The sequence below is a fragment of the Cynocephalus volans genome, chromosome 3 (genome assembly GCF_027409185.1).
Source record: "Cynocephalus volans isolate mCynVol1 chromosome 3, mCynVol1.pri, whole genome shotgun sequence".
NCBI lineage: Eukaryota > Metazoa > Chordata > Mammalia > Dermoptera > Cynocephalidae > Cynocephalus > Cynocephalus volans.
Window position 1 is genome coordinate 58,298,539 of NC_084462.1, and position 20,343 is coordinate 58,318,881.

The window sequence follows — 20,343 nt, forward strand, 5'->3', positions numbered from 1 at the left end:
GATATAGGAGAAAATAGGCAAATACAGAAGATCAGGAAGTCCAGAAACAGACCCCATTGTAAATAGATATAGAGATATGTAGGATGAAGATAACATTTCACATTAATGCGGAAAATATGGAATTCTTCAGTCAAGGTACTGGCATAAAATTATTGAATTAATTGGAGTTAGACTGTATTTCACTCCTTACAACAAAATATATACCTGAAAGAATAAATATATTTTAAAAGATGATGAAAAAAAAAGAACAACTAAATGGAAAACAAGAACAGGAACAAGAAGAAACCATGAAAGAACTAGAATAAAATGAAAATGAAAATGATCTGTTTTTGAGGTAAGGAATGCCTTTCTAAACATAACACTCAAGACTTAATCCATAAAATAAAAATGCTGGCAGATTTGACTGCATAAAACTCTTAAACTTCTGTCCATTTTAAAATAAAGCAAAATAAGGGCCGGCCCGTGGCTCACTTGGGAGAATGTGGTGCTGACAACACCAAGGCCATGGGTTCGGATCCCTATATAGGGATGGCCAGTTAGCTCACTTGGGAGAACGTGGTGCTGACAACACCAAGTCAAGGGTTAAGATCCCCTTACTGGTCATCTTTAAAAAAGAAACAAAGCAAAATAAAATTAAAAGTAAAAAGAAAAACTGGGAAGAATGTTTGCATGATTTATGACGAAGGCATGGTATCCTTAATAATACAAAGAGCCTTTACAATCATGGACTGGATGGTTAGCTCAGATGGTTAGAGCAGAGCCTTGTAATACCAGCGTCAAGGGTTTGGTTCCCCATGCTGGCCAGCTGCCAAAAAACACAGGAAAAACCACAAATGAATAGGATAAACACCCTACCCTTTTAATGGACAAAGGATACAATCAGAAAGCACAGACAAAGGATAATCTTTCTGAAGAGTGATTCAGAAATGTGTCCACGGTTTAAAGCTCACATATCTTTTGTTCCAGCAATTCTACCTATGGTGATTTATCCTGAAGAAGTAAGAGCTGGATGTAGAATTAAAAACAGCAAGGATATCAAAGTATGATAATTTTTAAAAATGGAAACAACCTAGACAGATAAGTAAATTGTGATTAAGTAAATTGTGATTAAGTAAATTACAGTACAATTAATCATATGATGGAACAATAAATATCTGTTGAAAAAAGGTTTATTTACATGTAAAAGTGTTCTCATAATGCTGAGTGAAAGAGCAGGCTACAGAACAAGATGTCCTATGGGCTCAATGTTATACCATTTTGTTCTGAGTGTCTGATTGTGTGTGTGTGTGTGTGTGTGTGTGTGTGTGTGTGTGTGTGTGCGTCTTTATAAAAAGACTAGAAGTATAACCACTGTTATTTATTTGGTATATTGCAGGATAATGGAATTAGGGGTGATTTCTCCCACTTTGTATTACTTTTCTTATTGAGGGAAAGAGGTGTTTCTTTTCTTTAAGTAAAAATATTGTGAGATTTGACTACATAAAAATTTTGAATTAGCTACGTGGTAAACTATAGTAAGGACACTAGGCATGTCTATGCCACAAGATGCAGTTTATTTCCTGGACTCCCTCTGAAGTGCTGTTAGGTATCACCTTTCATTTGACTAAACACAATTTAATTCAGTTCAACACTCACTGCAAGGCACAAGAGGTGAGATTACAAAGATGACTAGAACATATTACCCTCCCTCAAGAAGCTTATAATTTAGTAGGAGGGGGAATCCCATTAGGGCCTGCTGAGCTAAAAATAAAACTTCTTTTGCTGTCTGCTGGCTTTTTAAAATATGCAGCAGCAAAGGCAACTTGCCATACCCTAGACTAAATTCAGCTTACTTATGTAGCTCTTCTTTCTTTGCTTGTCATTGCTTTCTGGAACCCAGCCTGGGAACGTAATATATGTCACCATGTGTGCTAGTTTATAATTAGAGCGAATGTGAGGACTTGTACAAAAAGACCTGTTGGCAAAAAATGTTTAGTAAAATTCTAGAAAAGGCAATCTGGAGGAAGAAGGAGAGAGATCTATTTTGGAAAATAATTGAATGCCAAAGAAAGAGAAGACATTTAAAAAGAATAAAAGGCAATTATTATGCCCTTAGGATTTTTATATTTCAGGGAGTGCATGAAAATATAGCTGCTATTGGATTACTCTCTATTTGAAACAATGAGTATTATAGGTATAAATAGAAGCTAAGGTCAAGAAACTAAAGGCAGAAAAAGACTCACCTGTCCAGCAGAGATAAGCATGTGAAATAATACCCTCTACTCATAAGGCTGCAATTATGCCCATGACTAAGTTTGAGCTCCAGGGAAGAAGGGAGGGGTAAAAGTCAGAAGGGCCCAGCATTGCCTTTCCTATAAATTTTAATCAGCCCCAGCCTTCCCCAGACCTCAAGGTATGAGATAACACTAACACACAGTAGAGTCTTATTTCTAAGATCTCTGAGCCCAGAGGGTCATTTTCTTTCCACACTTCACCTTTTTCTGACTGAGAATTAACCCTTTTCAGAAAGGTGTGGTTGATATAAGCTCTGAAAACCCACATTCCCTCCCTCTCCAGGGTGAAGAGTTTCTGAGAAGCCTTTCCCAGAGGCATGGCCCCAGGAATTAAAAAACCAAACTAACAGGAAGAGGGTCACCCCTAGCATGGAGCAGCTTGATCTTCCACCTCCCCACAGCCCATCACCCCTCTACCCTGACCTTCATCCCAGAGTTCCCACTGTCTGCCTCCCCTGCTCAGACAGAACAGAACTGCGCAGCTTTCCTCCTCTGCTGTCCTCTCAGCTTTCATGTGTCCTCAGGCTCTAGCACAGCAAGTTTCCTTGAATACCTTCCTACCCTTCCTGCCTCGACCCCTTCTGTCTTGGGCTCTTGTCCCAGCTGCCTGTGCCCCACACATTCTCTAATGGCTCCACCACCATGCTCCTGGGTGCATGGTTGCAAGGGTCTCTACTGAGTGGTGGTGGGCTCCTGGGTGCTTAGTGAGTCTGCTGCCTCTTCTTTGTCTTTCTCTAATAGGTTCTCTTCTCTACACATGACTCACATCACTAGATGGTCAGACCTTTCTTCAAGAAGAGGGGAGAGAAGGACCTTTCAGCTCACCAGGCCCACTCAAGTTCTCTCAGTCCACTACTCTTTCTCAGACATGCTCAGTCCACATACTCTTTCTCCATGTTAGTATATCTGTCTTCCGCCTCACCTAGGAGCCACTCTTCTGAGCTTGAATGAGAATTTATTTAACAGCTGATAAGCAATTTTAGTCTGTGACTCATCTGGGGGAAGGGGGACATGTCTACCCCGCCTAAACTGACTCTGGCACCTTTTCCCTGAGACATGTGACTAGTAGACAGGAACAGCAGGTACTGTCTATCTGTGCCCTTTATCTTTTTGGATTGAGGAGGCAGAAAATTCGTATTCCTAGGTTCCTTCAGGCAATTAACTTTCCTTCTGATCCAGTTTTCTGGGGATTATTGGAGGAAGCTGAGGTTTGTAGCTTCCAAAGAGCCTAAGTTTCTTAACCCAAGCATCTGTTGCGCTGGCTGGCACCAGGGCTCTAGGCATGGTTTATCTTTATTGCTGTCCTACTATTTTTTCTTACAAATTCCAGCTCCTGCAAAATTCTCGTTTCTCAACTCCCCAAATCTGTCATCTTATGTCAAAATTTCTCCTCTTTTCTTCTGACCCCGTAAGAGTATGCATTATCTTGGGCCAGTAGAACTGGACTAAATGTTAGATTATTTAACTAAAGTATGTCCAGGGGCTTGTTAATAAAGAGGAGGGTGCAGGGGAGACAGATTTATTAATTACGTAGTAATAGAAGTCAGGGCACTCTGAGGACAGCTTATTTAGAGGCCACAATAATACCAATAAGTAAATAAGTGTTGAGGTTATTATTTTTGGTTATCACCACCTCCTCCTCCTCCTACATCTTAACATTACCTCATCACTTATTTTTAACAATTTCTCATTCAAAAATTCCAGTTTTAATTCAGCCTGGTTTCATCTGACAATTTGGAGAGGCAGAACAGCACAAAGCATAAAAATCACACACTGTGGAGCTACGTTGCCTAGGTTTGAATCCTGCTCCACCCCTTATTGGTTATATGACCTTGGGCAAGTTGCTTAACCTCCCTATGCCTCAGTTCCCTTCTCTTGCAACAGCGTTGATGAATCTCACAAACATATATTGAATGAAAGGAGCCAGATCCTAAAGAGTGTGTACTGTATAATTTCACGTAGAAACTAATCTATGATGTTGGAATTCAAGATACAGAAATGACAAGAGGTGGTCTTCTGGGTGCTGTTAATGTTTTGTTTCTGGGTCTGGGTATTACTACAGAGGTGACTCAGTATGTTGAACATCTCTGTGTGTTTTCAAAAGCGGCACACTTGTGGAAAGTTACTGGACTATACACTTAGGATTCATGTACCTTTCTATGTGTATATTAGACTTCAATAGAGTTTCAAAAAAATGTTGGAGATTTGTTCTCCAAATTCTTGCATTTCTTCTGGATAAGTTAGACAAGAGATTTTCCCTAGACTCTTACTGCTTTTCATTCTCATTGTCCTTAAATTACTTTTTGCTTGCTTGAGTAATGGCGACAATATTATTACACACAATAAACTGATGTATTTTATTTCTCTCTAAATATTCCCTTGCAGCCTTCCTCTCTGAGACTGGAGGCTCATCTGCCCAGAACAGGAAAGAGTGAATATTTGGCCTCCTCATTAAGGTCACTGGTTTAAAATTAAAGTGGCTAGGGAGAAGATCTGGTGTTCACTCCCGAGCCTCTTTTAGTTCCCAGGAATGGAGAATTGAGAGCCAGCAGTCCTGCCATGGACCTGCTGGGTCAGGGTGAGGTGACCCCATTGTTTGGATCTCCTGGTAAGGAGCCAGTGGACAATGTGACAGCAATTCAGTGAAGCTCTTGGGGTCACTGAAAGTCAGAGTAAGGTTGAGCCAACTGGAGAGCAGCCCTAAGGCTCTCATCAAGAGAAAAAAACGGGGCTGTGGGTTAGACCAACTGCAGAGGTCAGCTGTGTACACCAGAACAACAGTGACAGGGCCAGTTGCACCTCAGTGATCACTGCCCACACATACCAAAGGGCCAGCATGAGGCCAAGGGAGCCTTCTATCCCACAATATCTTGAGATCACATGGGCCCCTTCCCTATACACTCAGATGCTACCTTAGAGATAAGCAGGAGGACGAGAGTGAAATCTGAGACTGAATCATTTTGCCTATGAGATAGCCTTACTTAACGGGATTGATTACATTCTTGACATGGACTAATTGTACTGGAATAGACTAAAAGACATTTTTTCCATGTTACCTAGTTGGTGGGACCTGGTAAGATAAGATTGTGTAAAGAAATGTAAATAAAGGAGCTACGTTTCTTCAGCACTTCTGAATATAATGTGAATTAATTTGCAGCCCTCTTGTCTGTTTATTTTTCTTGATTTTACCAAATTGTAGGCTTTTGTTGCTGATGAAAGTAGTTTATTTTAGGAATTTTTCTAGATATTTGAATAAAATTTGAGAAGAAAGCTGCTGACATTGCAACTATCCATAGTCATTTCCTTATTTATTGGGAAAAAAAATTATAATTTTTTCTTACTTTTTCACTGTATTCATCATCCAATTGTTTATTCCCCCACCCAATCAATGGCTATTTGTTGGAGCTATGTGCCAGGTATTGAGATAGAAGATAGATAGGACAGTCCTTGCCATCAAGTTTTGAATATAGAGGATGAGCAGGTAATGAACACTGTTTCATATTCACTCTTCCACACATTCACATGGGCTTGTTTTCGATTTCAGGGTCTAGTTATTTTAATTGCCAGGCATTGTTCTAGGTTATGGGTTTCTGAGTCTTTTATTCGGTGTGAAGTAATATCTCATTTGTGGTTTTGGTGACATCTAGCATCTTTTCATGTGCTTATTGGCCATTTATAAATCTTCTTTGGAGAAATGTCTATTCAAATCCTTTGCCCATTTTTATTTATTTATTTATTTATTTTTTGTCTTTTTTTGTGACCGGCCACACCGCGCTCAGCCAGTGAACACACCGGCCAGCCCTATATAGGATCCAAACCCGTGGCGGGAGCGCTGCTGCGCTCCCAGCGCCGCACTCTCCTGAGTGTGCCACAGGGTCGGCCCTTTTGCCCATTTTTAAATTGGGTTGTTTGTCTTTTTGTTGTTGAATTGTAAGAGTTCTTTATATATCCTGGATACTAGAACCTTATCAGATATATGATTTGCAAATATTTTCTCACATTCTGTAGGTTGTCTTTCTTGGTAGTGTGTTTTGATGCACAAAAGTTTTTAATTTTGACAAAGTTAACTTATCTAGTTTTTCTTTTGTCATTTGAACTTTTGGTGTCCTTTCTAAGAATCTCTTGCCAAATCCAAAGTCATGAAGATTTACCCTTATGTTTTCTTCTAAGAGTTTAACAGTTTTAGCTCTTACATATAGGTTTATGACCCATATGTATATGGTATGAGGCAGAAGTTCACCTTCATTTTTTTTTATGTGGATAACCAGTTGTCCTGGCACCATTTGTTGAAGGGACTGTTCTTTACTCCATTGAGTAGTCTTGGCACCTTTGTTGAAAATCAATTGACCATAGATGTTTGGGTTTATTTCTGGACCCTCAATTCTATTCCATTGGTCTATATGTCTATCCTTAAGCCAGTACCGCACTGGCTTGATTCTTATACCTTTGCAGTTTTGAAATTGGGAAATGTGAGTCTTCCAATTTTATTTTTATTTTTCAAGATTATTTTGGCTAAACAGAGCGTCTTGCAATTCCTTATCAATTTTAGGATCAGTTTTTCAGTTTCTCCAAAAAAAGGTCATTGGGATTTGCATAGGGATTGCATTGAATCTTTCTCTTTTTTGGTTTTTGTGTTTCTTTAAAAAAAAAAATTATTTATTTACTGTTATGTTTTTCACATTCTAAGATGTTGTGGAGCAATGGAGGGGATGGGGAGAGAGGAAGGGAGAGGGAGATAGAGTGAGTGGAGGAGGAAGAAGAGGGGGTTATGGTCGAGGCCCATGGCATCCTCCTCATTCTGGCAGGGGAGCCCTGGGGGCTTCCAGCAACAGCTTGGTGGTCATTGCTGGACTAGATGCAGATGTTGGGTGGGGCTGGCAGAGGCCCTCGGTGCCTCCACTCTGGCTCCAGCACCTGGGGTGCTTCCATCGGCAGCCTGGTGGTTGTCACTGGGCTGGATGAAGATGTTGGAGGGTGTGGCTGAGGCCCATTGTCGCCCCACCCCCACCCCAGCTTAGGAGCCTGGGGAGCTTCTGGTGGGGGCTTGGTCATCACTGGGCTGGATGTGGATGTTGGGGGGGGGCATGGCAGACGCCCTAAGCCCTCTCCCTATTCCAGCTTGGGAGCCTGGGGGTCTTCCGGTCCTTCTTTATTTTATAGGTGTTCTTTGGTGGTGTTAGACCTTTACTGGTTAATATCAAAATTTTGTCTCTGATCTGTAGGTGTTTTTTTTTTTTCTTTTCAGTTCTGGTTGGATATTAGCTACCCCCACCACTTAAACTCTGCACAGGAACTAATTTGTCCTTTGTTTACTTCTAAAGTGGTAGAACATCCTATGGGGACCAGCATTCGAGCCCTGTGGTTGAGCTAAATTGCTACTTTGCTGCTGATTATCTGGGGAAGGCTTTTTGTGCAGCTCAGGTTTTAATTGTTGACCTCGTAAGCACTTCCAGGTCTTGTGAGGTCTGGTACACCCGGGTTGTGTGGAAACTCTGGTCTGGGCCTGAGTAGCAAACAGCACCCCCTGCAGTTCTATATTCCTGACCACTGAGTGATCCTGTGCTGAATGGGGGGCAGATCAGCTGTCCATGCTTTGCCCCAATGTTCCCTCAGTGGGCCAGTCTCTCCCACTGCCTGCACTCTAAACACTTGCCATAGGATGGGCCATGTGCTGGTCTCTTGCAATGACTCACCAGCCTCTGAGTAGCTCCTTTTTTCAGTTGTCTGTTGCCCCTCACTCATATGTGGGTCCACAGGAACCCTGTTAGTAGTCTTCTGGCCTGGGGCCACCAAGGCCCTCTTCCTCCCTGCAGCCTCCAAGCAACTTCATATGAAGGGCACAGCTGCAGCTTTTGCCAGTTCCTGCTCTGTGTGCTCACCACACACAGAGTGGCCAGGGCTCAAAATGGTTGGGCCCCAGTCCTTTCTTTCTCTCATTGCGGCTTCTCCTGCCTTCATGAACTCTGTAGGTCTCTCCTCCTCTTCCCCTGGGCTCTAGCTGCCCCAGCTTGGCAGTCGTTGCTTTTTTTTTTTTTAAAGATGACTGGGGGCCGGCCCCGTGGCTCACTCAGGAGAGTGCGGTGCTGGGAGCGCCTAGGCCATGGGTTCGGATCCTATATAGGGATGGCGGGTGTGCTCACTGGCTGAGCATGGTGCTGACCACACCACAGCATGCCGATGCAATTCCCTTACCGGTCAAAAAAAAAAAAAATAAAGATGACAGGTAAGGGTATCTTCACCCTTGACTTGGTGTTGTCAGCACTACACTCTCCCAAGTGAGCCACAGGCTGGTGCAGTTGTTGCTTTTTAATAGTTGTAAATTGCTTGATTATAGAGAGAGTGATGCTGGGTACTGTCTATTCCACCATCTTGACCAGAAGTTGCATTGAATCTTATACAGTATTTTATGCAGGGTAGTATTGCCATCTTAACAATATTAAGTCTTCCAAAACATGAATCAAGGATGTCTTTCCATTTATTTGAATCTTTATTTTCTTTCAACAATGTTTTGTAGCTTTCAGTGTGTAAGTCTGGCACCTTCTTGGCTAAATTTATTCCTAAGTGTTTTGTTCTTTTTGATGATATTATAAATGGAATTTTTAAAAAGCTTCATTTTCAGATTGTTCATTGCTAATATAAATATAAATAGAACACATATATATGTATATATGGAAATATAACAGATTTCTATGTGTTAGTCTTGTATCCTTCAAGTCTGCTGAATTCATTAATTAGCTTCAACAGTTTTTTTTTTTTTTTGTATGTATGCTTTGGGATTTGTTTTATTCCAGGATCATGTCATCTGTTAATAAAAGTAATTTTATTTCTTCCTTTCCAATTTGGATGCCTTTTTTTCTTTTTCTTGCTTAATTGCTCTAGCTAGGAATTCTAGTACAGTGTTGAGTAACAGTGGTGAAGGTAGGCATCCTTGTCTTGTTTCTGATCTTAAGGGAAAAGCTTTTAGTCTTTCACCATTGAGTATGATGTTAGCTGTGGGTTTTTCATAAATGCTCTTTATCCTGTTGAGGATAGATTCCTTCTATTCCTAGTTTGTTCAGTGTTTTTTAATCATAAAAGGCTTATTAATTTTTAAGAATGTAAATGGATCCTGAGACTAAGAATGTTAAGGGTCCTGAGACTAGCTTGAGATCTACTGATATAGAGTATTAGTTAACAGCAAGGGCTTTGAAGTCAGTCTTCCTGGTTTTGAATTGCAGTTGGGCATGACTTTAGCCAGTTTACTTAACCTTTCTGTGCTCCAGTTTCCTTATTTGGAAAATGGGATGATAATAGTAACACAATCTACCTTGGAGAGTTCAATGAAAATTAGATGAATACACATTAGAATGATGCCTGCTCGATAAATGTTAGCAATTATTCAACGAACCAATATAAATACTCGCTGGCAGTTGCTGTATTACTCTTTTTCTAAAGTCTATCCTACATGGATGTAATAATTGTCTTTGCTTTTAATTATTTAATACATCTTATCCCATTTTTCAAATTTACATTTCTGTAATAACTGTTCAAATTTCTGTCATAATGTGGTTTTCCCCTTTTTAATCTATTTTAACTGTCCAGTTTTACTTTTATTATTAGCTGTCTCACACAGTGTTTTGATGCAGTCAAACATAAGAGAAATAACTAAAATTAGTACAGTTTACACCACACTATCCAGACTGTTGTTATGTTAATAAAATAATATTAGGGCTTCAAGGACATAGAAGAGCTGGAATTATCTGTCCTGCATGTTCTGAATCTTTTAAATAAGTTGTGTAGACTGAGTATGGTTGCTGTGATTCTGCTGCAGTGATATAAATATGACCTTCGACGAAAAAGCATATCATGGCCAGAAATGAAATTCAAAGCAGCTGGTTGAATTTGAGTCCACATAACTAGAATATGCTTCCTCTCTGGTTACAGGGAAGTAAATATAGACCAGGCTGATTATATGAACACATTGCGTTTAACTTGGCCCATCTTTACTCACTTCCCGGTTGACAGAAACTAGATCAACCCAGCTAGCAGTAGGTCTGCTTATCCCTTTCCTGCCAGCCTCAACAATTTCCCTTCTTTTCAAGGCTAATTTTTCTACTTTTGCTCTTGAGTTCATTCTCTTGGTGTCTTGCTAGACTATCTGTCCATTTTATTTTTGGTGACTTTAATGTCTCCATTTCTACTGGTTCCTTTTCCTGATACCCACAAGTACATAACTATTTCCCCTAACAGAAGAAATTTCCTCAACCCTGCTTCAGGCTCTATGTATTCCCCTTTTCTTCTTCCTTCCTTTCAAAGTATTGTCACTCCACTTCTTCATCTCCTCACAATCCTCAGGCCACTGTAGTCTGCTTATAACCACTGCTCCCTTAAGTGGTTCTAAGGCTGATGATCTCCTAAGTGCCAAGTCCAATGCATCTTTTTTCTGTCATGTTGTTTGACCTCATTGGGCATGATGGATGACCATTCACTACTTGAAACTCTCTTTGCTTGGAATTTGGGACACAGTTTTATAATTTTTGACATTTCTCTAACCTTTCCTTTTTAGTTTGCTTTATCACAAGCTCCTCTTCTGCCCTCGCCCTTGCGAACTTCCCATGGCTCCATCCACCTTCAACCCACTTTCTGCATAATCTCATTTATTCCCATAATGTCAGCTAATGTTGATGATCCCCAAATCTATGTTTCCAGTCCTGATCATTCTTAGCATAATATTTGTTTTGGATATCCTTTTAGAAATCTCCTACTGGTGTCCCAAAGACATGTCAAACTGAGCTGACCACATTTCCTTCCCTCAAAATTTCTTCAATTCTATAAGGTAAGTTGCTATTACCTTAAAAAAAAAAGCCAGCTGAAATCTTGGTAGTGAAGTGGAGAGAATGTCTGGCTGTTTGGCTTTAGCCTTTGGCCTCAACATATCAGTGATATCAGAATGCAACAGAATTGTATTGTGCATGTCGTATACTTGTGTTTAGAGCTGAGGGGAGTCATTTGATTATATTCCTGTCTCAGGGAATGGTGCCGCCAACCAGTCAGCCACATGCTGTGGTAGAAAGTCACTGGTCCTAGGTGCTATCCTGATCTGCTCATTAGTAGCTAGATGTCCTTGGGCAAGGTTTTAAACTCCATTTCTTTATCTGTCAAATGGGGATAATAACATTGTTATTTACCTACCTGGGATAATGCAAAAGATCGATTGTTCAATCACACTCACAAGAGTCAGAAATCCTACCCATTACTGGCTTTTACTAATAATTCAAAAGTTATGGTTGATGTTGAAACTTGGGCCAAACACGGAGACCCCCAATGGGACCACCAATGCAGCTCAGGTCCTCTCTTACCACATTAGTATGCACCCTAGCCTGGAATGAACATATGAGGTTTTTAAGTGATGCATGCAGAACATCACTTACTCAAAGGGGTCAGGAAACACCTTCATTTTATACTCTGGTAATTACATAGCTGACACTGATGGTTTCCAATGGGCTAGGTCCCATAAATGCGTGCATTCCAGGTATGTTTTCCATAAAATAAAGTATCTAAACAGACCAGCTATATCCTCATAAATGCATTGCCTTTTTGTTACCTTTCTGACTGTAAATGTCATCAAGAGGTACTTAGAAGGAGACTGACCTGGGTCACTTCTTTTTTTCTTTTTGTCCCCTCTCCTCAGATGTTCCGAGGGTTGGAAATATGACTTACAGCCATGACTTTACAGTTACATTTTCTTTCCTAGCTTATAGAACCTGATTTTATTTGGGCAGCAACACACGCAAAAAAGGAGAACTTGTCCCCAGCCTCAGAGAAAAGCCACAATTAGTCTAAGCCTAATTTGTTCCCCTGCTAGAGACTGGTTCTGAACTGAGCATGTGACCAGTTATGGCCAGTGAGATGAAAGAGTCTGGGAGCAGGATCTTGGAAAGATTTTGTAGTCTAGTTGAAGATAAAAGCCCAGAGAGGAAAAAGCCTTGTGTTGACAAGCTTGAGGATGAAACACCAGCATGCTGAGTATGGGGATTAGAAGAACATAAGGAGTTTGGGTCCTTAATGACATCCTTGAACCACTGCAGCTAAAAAGGCACCTTCTTTCTCCAGTATTCTTGTTACAACAGATTTTCAAATGTCGTCATTGCTTAAACCAGCATGAGTTATGCATTTTGCTACTTGTATCTCCATGTGTTCCCAATTGAAATAGTACCTTGTGGGGTTGTTTGAGGATCAAGAGAGACATTGAGTGTGATGTGTCCAGCATATAATAGATCTCTATCTTATAGCCACTACCCAACAGTTTTTTCTCCTTTCTTGTTGATAAAACCTGGTTTTATGCTGCAGCTGCAAGCATAAGGAATGAAGACCCTGTCTTGAGGGCTCAGAGAAAAAACATTATAGGTCTTAATATATCTCAATATATGTCAGTCCCCTGAGTTCCCTTTCCCTTTCCTTCTCCCAGACAACTGTAATCCCTAACTTATTCTCTGGCCCATGCCTCTTACGTCCAATTAATCACCAGACTCTGTAGATTCTATTTCCAAATTAGCCTCTCCTTTCTGCTCTCACTGTAGCTGCCCTGGTTCAACACCCCTTCATTTCTTGCTGAGATCACTCCTCTCCCCGTCTCTTTGCTGCCTATTTCATTCCCCCTCCCCTCATTCTCTGCACACTTACCAAAGTAAGCTACTAAGATGGCCCAGCTGAGCATGTCATTCTTCTGCTTGAAATTTTTACTAGTCCCCCTTCCCCAGGCAGGTGGCTGGCAGTTCCTAGATTGTGCTGTGGTGTTTTAGCCTCTGTGCCATTCCACATGCTCTAAGTACCTACCTCTCCGTCCTGGTCTTTGAGGGGTCATGTTCTCTAACTTGCCTGCCTCCCTGGCTAAATTAAGCAATTCCTCTTCATAGGGTTCAGGACATGCTACCCCAAAATATGGCACCTTGCATTTGAGAAAGCAGGAAGCTTACACTCACTTTCACCTTGCCCTTCTGTCCTGTAGCAGGTCATAAAAACATCATTCCAGAGGTGCCCTCCCTGTACCTGAAGGAACATTTTTATTCTTGAAGACACAGAGACACCGAGAAGAATCTGAACAAACACTTGCCAAGTTCCCTGCAGTTTGTTGCCATTAGATCATACCCCCTTTGTTCAATCATGCTTCCCTATGTCTGTCTGCTTTATCAAACTTAGCACAAAAATACACAGGTTTCCCTGCTTCTTTGGGTCTTTATTTCTGAAGGCTCTGTATCATATAAACCTTATATTAAATAAATTTGTATGCTTTTCTCTTGTTAATGCGTCTTTTGTTATATGTGCCTTAGCCATGAACCTAGTGATGGGTGAGAAATAATATTTCCTCCCCTATAATCCCCTGTGCACTATGAACTTTATTTGCATACTTATTATTGTGCTTTAATAACTGTAACTGTGATGTGTGTACATGTAGACTGTGAATGGGTTGGTAACTTATTCACCCTTGCCTGTTTTATTTATTTATTTATGTATTTATTGTTTTTTTAAAAATTTAATATATATATTTTAATAAAAATTTAATAAACATAAAATTTAATATATATATTTTACATTCTATGATGTTGTGGAGCAGTTGGGAGGGAGGGGGAAAGGGGAAAGGGGAAGGAAATGGGATGGAAGAAGGAGGAAGGAGGAGGGGCGGGATTGAGGCCTGTAGCACCCACCTCATTCCCACAGGGGAGACCAGCGGGCTTCCAGCAGTGGCTTGGTCATTGCCGGGCTGGGTGCAGATGTCAGAGGGGTGTGGCAAAAGCCCTTGCCCCCCACCACCCCAGCTTGGGAACCTGGGGCCTGTCTTGCTGCAGCTTGGTAGTTGTTGCTGGGATGGTTGTGTGTGTTGGGGGGGGCATGGCTGCCTTGCCTGTTTTATGACCACAGTGCTTAGTACAGAACGTAGCACATTGAATTCACACAATAAATAAATGTGTATTGAATAAATAAATTTTAAATTTAATTGTTTGGATAGGAATTCAGTTAGCTTTCCAGTATTTAGAGGCTGGTTATAAAATGCTTAGCTTATTAGTCCCTATGCCATATCTCCTTTCTCACTTCTCCCTTCTACTTCCTGCCTTTAGGTCATTTGCTTCCACACTAGACTTTAAGCAGGTGGTAAACCAGTGAGTGAGAAATGAATGGGACAGTCATTTCCATACAAAGAATTCTTATTGTCTGAGTATTTGTTATTCAAGGTAGCAAACTCTACAAAATTTTTCACTAATGAACTGGTCAGTTATGAAATTAATCCCGACTGGATTAGTCCCAGAGCCCACCCTTGCCCACTGAGTCAATGACTTTTTTTTCTCATAACCATCTTCTCCTGCATTGCTGGATTGCAGAATTTCAAAAAGTTGATTAAAAAGATCCTGGAGAATTTGATTGTAAAACCAATTAACAAATGAAGAGCAGAGTGACAAGGATGAAGATGAGATAAGTCCTTCAAAAAGAGTGATTTGAATATCAAAGGATTGAGAGATGCCTTTGGAAAATCCACTAATCTCTTAAATACTTACACAAAGACACCTCTCTTTATAATCTTGCTGCAGATCTCAAACATGAAGTGAATGATGTTGTATAATGCAAACATACTCTTTTTATTTACTTATTTATTATCAAAATTATTCATATATTTAATAAAAATAATAAAAAATAGATTTACAGGGCTTGTAATGAAAACAGGAATCCCTTTTTCCACCTTCTGCACCCCTGATTTCTGCTCCCAAAGGCAACATCTTTCAGTGCCTGCTTTTGCCTCCGTATTTCTAAATAACATATTTACACTGTAGTTCTTATTTTCTTCAAGCTTAGATGTTATCTATTGACTTTCTACTATGGATTGTGAGGCTGTTTGCTTAGTTTTCTATTTCCTCTTACTACTTCAGCCTCACACTCTGGTGAGAGTTTTTCATCTCTTAATACCTTCGAACACATTAGGTAACCTAATAATTCCATCTTTTTTCAGAGGCACCTCCCTCCTGCCCTAGGTGGGACTGCTTGTCCTCCAGGCCTCCTGCACAGCTGTCACCCCATCATCCTGGGGAATCCTTGGCCTCATTCCTGAGCTGGAGTTCCTGTTTCTTGAACTCCACATCTTCCTCTGCATTATGTACTCCCTTGTTTCGGTGGAATACATTCACCAGTAGCTTTCTGAGAAAAGGCTCACGAGAGGCAATTTTTTTGAGACCTTGCATGTGTGCAAATGCTCTTTTATTGCCCCTCTCACTTAATTTAATTTTTCAAGTTAAAGTCCCAAGCTCTCTGGATTAGATAATCCAAAAACTCTCCCACTACGAAACACCTAAAAATGCTGGATAAAAAATATAAAAAAATCACTTAAACACATAGCCGAGCCTCCAGGAAAGTAAGTGAAATCCTCAGAGGCTAACAGAAAACTAGACTCTAGGTCCTGGAGTCTTTGAGCAATGCAGTACAGCTCAACTGGTGGTTGCCAGTTCAGTAACCGGGAAACCTGGTTTTTATGTCTACACCAGGCTAGTAGACCAGGCTTTGAGTTCGCTGGATGCAGAAAATTGAAACTGACATCTCTGCAGAGAGCTGGGGCCTTTAAACGTGATGTACGAGGGTACTTCAAAAAGTTCATGGAAAAATGGAATTAAAAGATTATGCAAATCTTTCCATGAACTTTTCGAAGGCCCCTCATACACGTGTTGTTAATGCTAATGCTAGATGCCAGTTCTGTTTCTTGTTCTTTTGTAGGAAATCCCAAAGATTTTCGGATTTCTCACTTATATTTGTAGTTATGAAATTTAGCGGGGTATGTCTAGATTTAATTCAATTTGACAAATCTTTACTGATTCCTTATGAGTGCTAGGTACTGTTCAAGGTGCTAGGCTTCATTAGTGAACAGTTCAGACAGGGATTGCTGCCTTCCTGGAGGGTACAATCTAGTGGGGGAGACAGGTTATAAATAATATTCATAATGAGTAAGAAAACTATATAGTATGCTAGCAGGTGGAATGTGCTGTGGAGAAAAGAAATGAGTAGAGCAGGGTAAGGTGACTTGGGAATGCTGCTGATGGTGGTGGGGGCAGGGGGGACTGGGTTTAGTCTTTTTTCTTTAATTTTTTTCAATGGACCCTTTCAGTCTTAAAGACTTATGAATTTCTTGAACTTACGAAAATATTGTTCTGTTACTTTGAGTATTTTCTCTGTTTTTCCCTAATTAGATGGATGCTAAATCTTCTGAGTCTCTCCTCACTGCTCTTGTACATTTTCTGCCTCTATGTTTTTCTTGCTCTACATTCTGTGAGATTCTTTGATTCTAGAACAACTGCTCGGTCTTCAACTGTGTCCAATTTATTATTTGGCCCATTCATTGAGTGTTTCCTATTGTAATCCCACTTTTAATTTCCAAGAACCTTTTCTTGTTCTTTAAAAAAATTTTTTTAAATTTTATTTATTTATTTAAAAAGATGACTGGTAAAGGGGATCTTAACCCTTGACTTGGTGTTGTCAGCCCCACGCTCCCTCAAGTGAGCAAACTGGCCATCCCTATATAGGGATCCGAACCTGTGGCCTTGGTGTTATCAGCACCACACTCTCCCAAGTGAGCCACAGTCCGGCCCTTTCCTTTTTCTTTGATTGTTTTTTTCCCATAGCCACCTCTTTCCAGTTTTCACCTGTGACATTTTCTTAAATTTCTCTGAGGATAGTAATTGCAATTTACATAAAGTCTTCTCTTTCCTAAATTGTCTGTTTCTTCCAAGGTCAATTTTTTTATTGGTTCAACTTGGACCTTCTCTTTTATGCTGTTGGTTTTTCTAATATATTTAGCAATCCATGGTTTTCTATTTCTATTTGTGAATAAAGAACTATGTTAATTAGTATGGGTAGTTTTCATGAGTGTCTGCAGATGTGTCAGTCACTGTTAGGCCCCTCCCTTGGCTGACAGAATCATCTCTGAGTTTTATGTAAGTGGGTGACATCTGTGAAAAGATAGAAATCCTTTTAGGGTGCCTTGATGAAAAGCAAGCTATCAGATTAGAAACTCCCACAGTAGTCCAGGTGGGCTTTATACTGAGAGACAGAGCTCTTTAGTTTTTCAGACTGGGTCTACTCCATTCTCAGGCCCTACCCCCTACCTCAAACACTTCCTAGGCAGATTGTCCACTTTCTTCAGAGAGCAGGTTTCCTGATTAATCCTGAGTGTGAAAGCCATTGTTTCCGGCTATTACATCTTTATGCCGGGGAGAGGACAAGGGCTGACTGTGTGAGCTGTTTTCTTTTTTTTTAAAAGATGACCGGTAAGGGGATCTTAACCCTTGACTTGGTGTTGTCAGCACCACGCTCACCCGGTGAGCCCAGGCCGCCCCTCTGAGCTGTTTTCAATGCAGTTTCTGCATGGTCATCCAAAGCCTCCTTCTACTCTTTGTATTTGTTGACGCTGAGCTTGGACCTGCTCCTTATCTCCCTGAAGAGGAATTTTGGTGGTTCAAGTTTAAGTTTTCCCTGCTCTTTCTTCACCACTGCTGCATAACAAACCACTCCAAAATATAGTGGCTTAAAACAAAAGATGCATTATTGCTCATGATTCTGCGAGTTGACCATATAGTTTTGCTTCATGTGGTGATGGGATGTTCAAAATGACATCCTCCCATGGCTGATTGTTGGTGCTGGCTACTGGCCGGGATTTCGACTCAGTCTGTTGGCCAGCGGCCTTGATTCTTCTTCATGTTAGCCTCTCCACGTGGCTGCTTGAGCTTCTTCACAGCATGGTAGCTGGGTTCCAAGAAGGAGCACTTTAAGGGGATAAACCCTAATGTGCAAGTGCTTATAAGCCTCTACTTACATTCGCTAATATCTCATTGGCCAAAACAAATTACACAGCCAAGTTCAAAGTCAAGTGGTAGGGGAGATGTGGTTCGTTGGGAGCCCTGAAGTAACAGATACGGCAGTCTGCTATATATCCTTCAAATTTTCTGGTCTACTAGTCGTACTCTTTCCTGTTTTCAAGCACTGTGTTGTTTCCTCTTTAAAAAACAAAACAAAATGTGTGTGTGTGTGCGTGTGCGTGCGTGTGTGCGTGTGTGTGTGTGTGCGCGCGCGTGCACATGGGAAGGAAACTCCTCAACCTCCCTTCCAATCAGTTCTGTCTAACCCGGATCTTAACAGTACCTCAAGAGCATTCTGAACACTACAGCAACATTGAATTTTGATTTAGCCCTGTCCCAGCTCACCTTTTTTCATACAGAATGTCAAATAACCATCCATTTTTTTGCTTGTCAAACCATAATGTTTTGTCCTTATTTGTCACCATAGAATATTTTTTTTTCTTGCCAGCCATTATAACTTTAAACTCCTTATTTCCTCATTTGTATTCAAACTTTATTATATGAAATAATATTCATAAAGCATTGCTTGAAGGATATTCATAATTCCTTTGATCAGAGTGAGCAGCTAGGTTCAAGTTGGCATGTAAGGACAAACCTATGGATGATGAGGGGATGTTCAGTCTCAACAGGAACAAGTTCAGTGATCATTTGGTGATGTCTGCCTTGGGCTTGGACTGGAAGTGATGGTGTGAATGCCCTCAAGGTATTTTCCATCCCTGTCCTTGGATATTGTGCAATTTGAACCAAGCCAAGCTTTCAGAGAGTTTCTTATCTGTGTGAAATTGTTTTGACCACTTGAGTGTACTGAATGGCACTTGGCAATATGCCAATCACCTGCATAGAGGATGTTCTGAGAGACAACTGTTCGGAATTTGATTTTGTATTCATTGCAGGAATGTTGCCGAGGACAGACTGTATGACACAGTGTTCCCTTCGACAGGAGCCAGGGAAGAGTTTTTCTGAGTGACAGATTTGTTTTTATCTTATGGACCCATGAGTACTAAAAATCCAACGTGTCCAAACATAACTGCTTATGTTTCCTTCCTTGCTTTGGTTGCTAAGGAAATCCAGGACAAAACTGCAGACCTCCTTTGGCAACTGCACAGGACTTTGATGAACATTTTACATATGAACTTTACCTCTCCCTTCATTTTATTTTCATCTCACTCTTTTTCCTATAGAACTCCTCCCTTTCCTCACTCTCTTTTTCCTCTCCCCGCCCCCGCTTCCTTTCTTCCTTTCTCCTTTCCCCTCTTCAGTTAACACTAATTGAGCATCTGCTGTATGCCTGGCACTGGGTTAGGGACTGGACTCACAGCCACCTTTACCCCCCAGAAATCCACATTAATAACTACAGCTCTAGTCGAGGCACTCGTGATTACTGGAAAGAGTTAGGGAGACCCATGCACTGAGAGATTCTTCCAGTAGTGTTTAGTTTTTGGGTGGGTTGGCCTCTCCCTGGTTTCTTCTCCAGACGGGATCCTAGTGACCTACCTACTAAGCACAATGTCCTTGCCCTGGTCACTCTCAGGTCATTTGTTCTGTCCCTATCCATCCATAGATCGGTCTGTCTGATTGCCTCTTGCACATTCATCTAGAGTATGTAGACTTTTATAAGACCACCAACACAACTTTTATCAAAAGGACAAAAAGTGGGAAACTGAAGCATGTGAATAAGGGAAGAGAGCAGAAGTCTTAGAGCTGGAGGCTAAAGACTGAAAGGTCGGCTGGCTTCTGCTTTACTCTTCCAGAAGATCATTAAGCTGTGCTACTCTCAGTCCCTGCCTGGCCACATTCTTTCATGGTTCCTACTTCCCATGTGACAAAATTCCTCAAAGTTCTGCTTTCACTTCCTGAACTCCATGGCAGAAACAGGCACAGTGAGGGGGACCTTCAATTCAATTCCTGATTAGTCAATTATTTTGAGTTGACACTACAAAAAGTGGTGTCTTTCTCATCAGGTGATGGGCAGTGTACAGCCTCTCTGTTTCTATTTTTGCTTCCAGGAAGCCTGGGGTCAAATCAGATCCTTTGTCATACCTACAATATTAGCCTTCATGGCTTGCAAGATTGATGCTCCTTAAAATATCAAAAAAATAAAAAATAAAAAAACCAACTTTTATTGTCTGAATACCTTTTTTAAAAAAGCATGCAGGGCCGACCCCGTGGCGCACTGGGGAGAGTGCAGCGCTGGGAGCGCA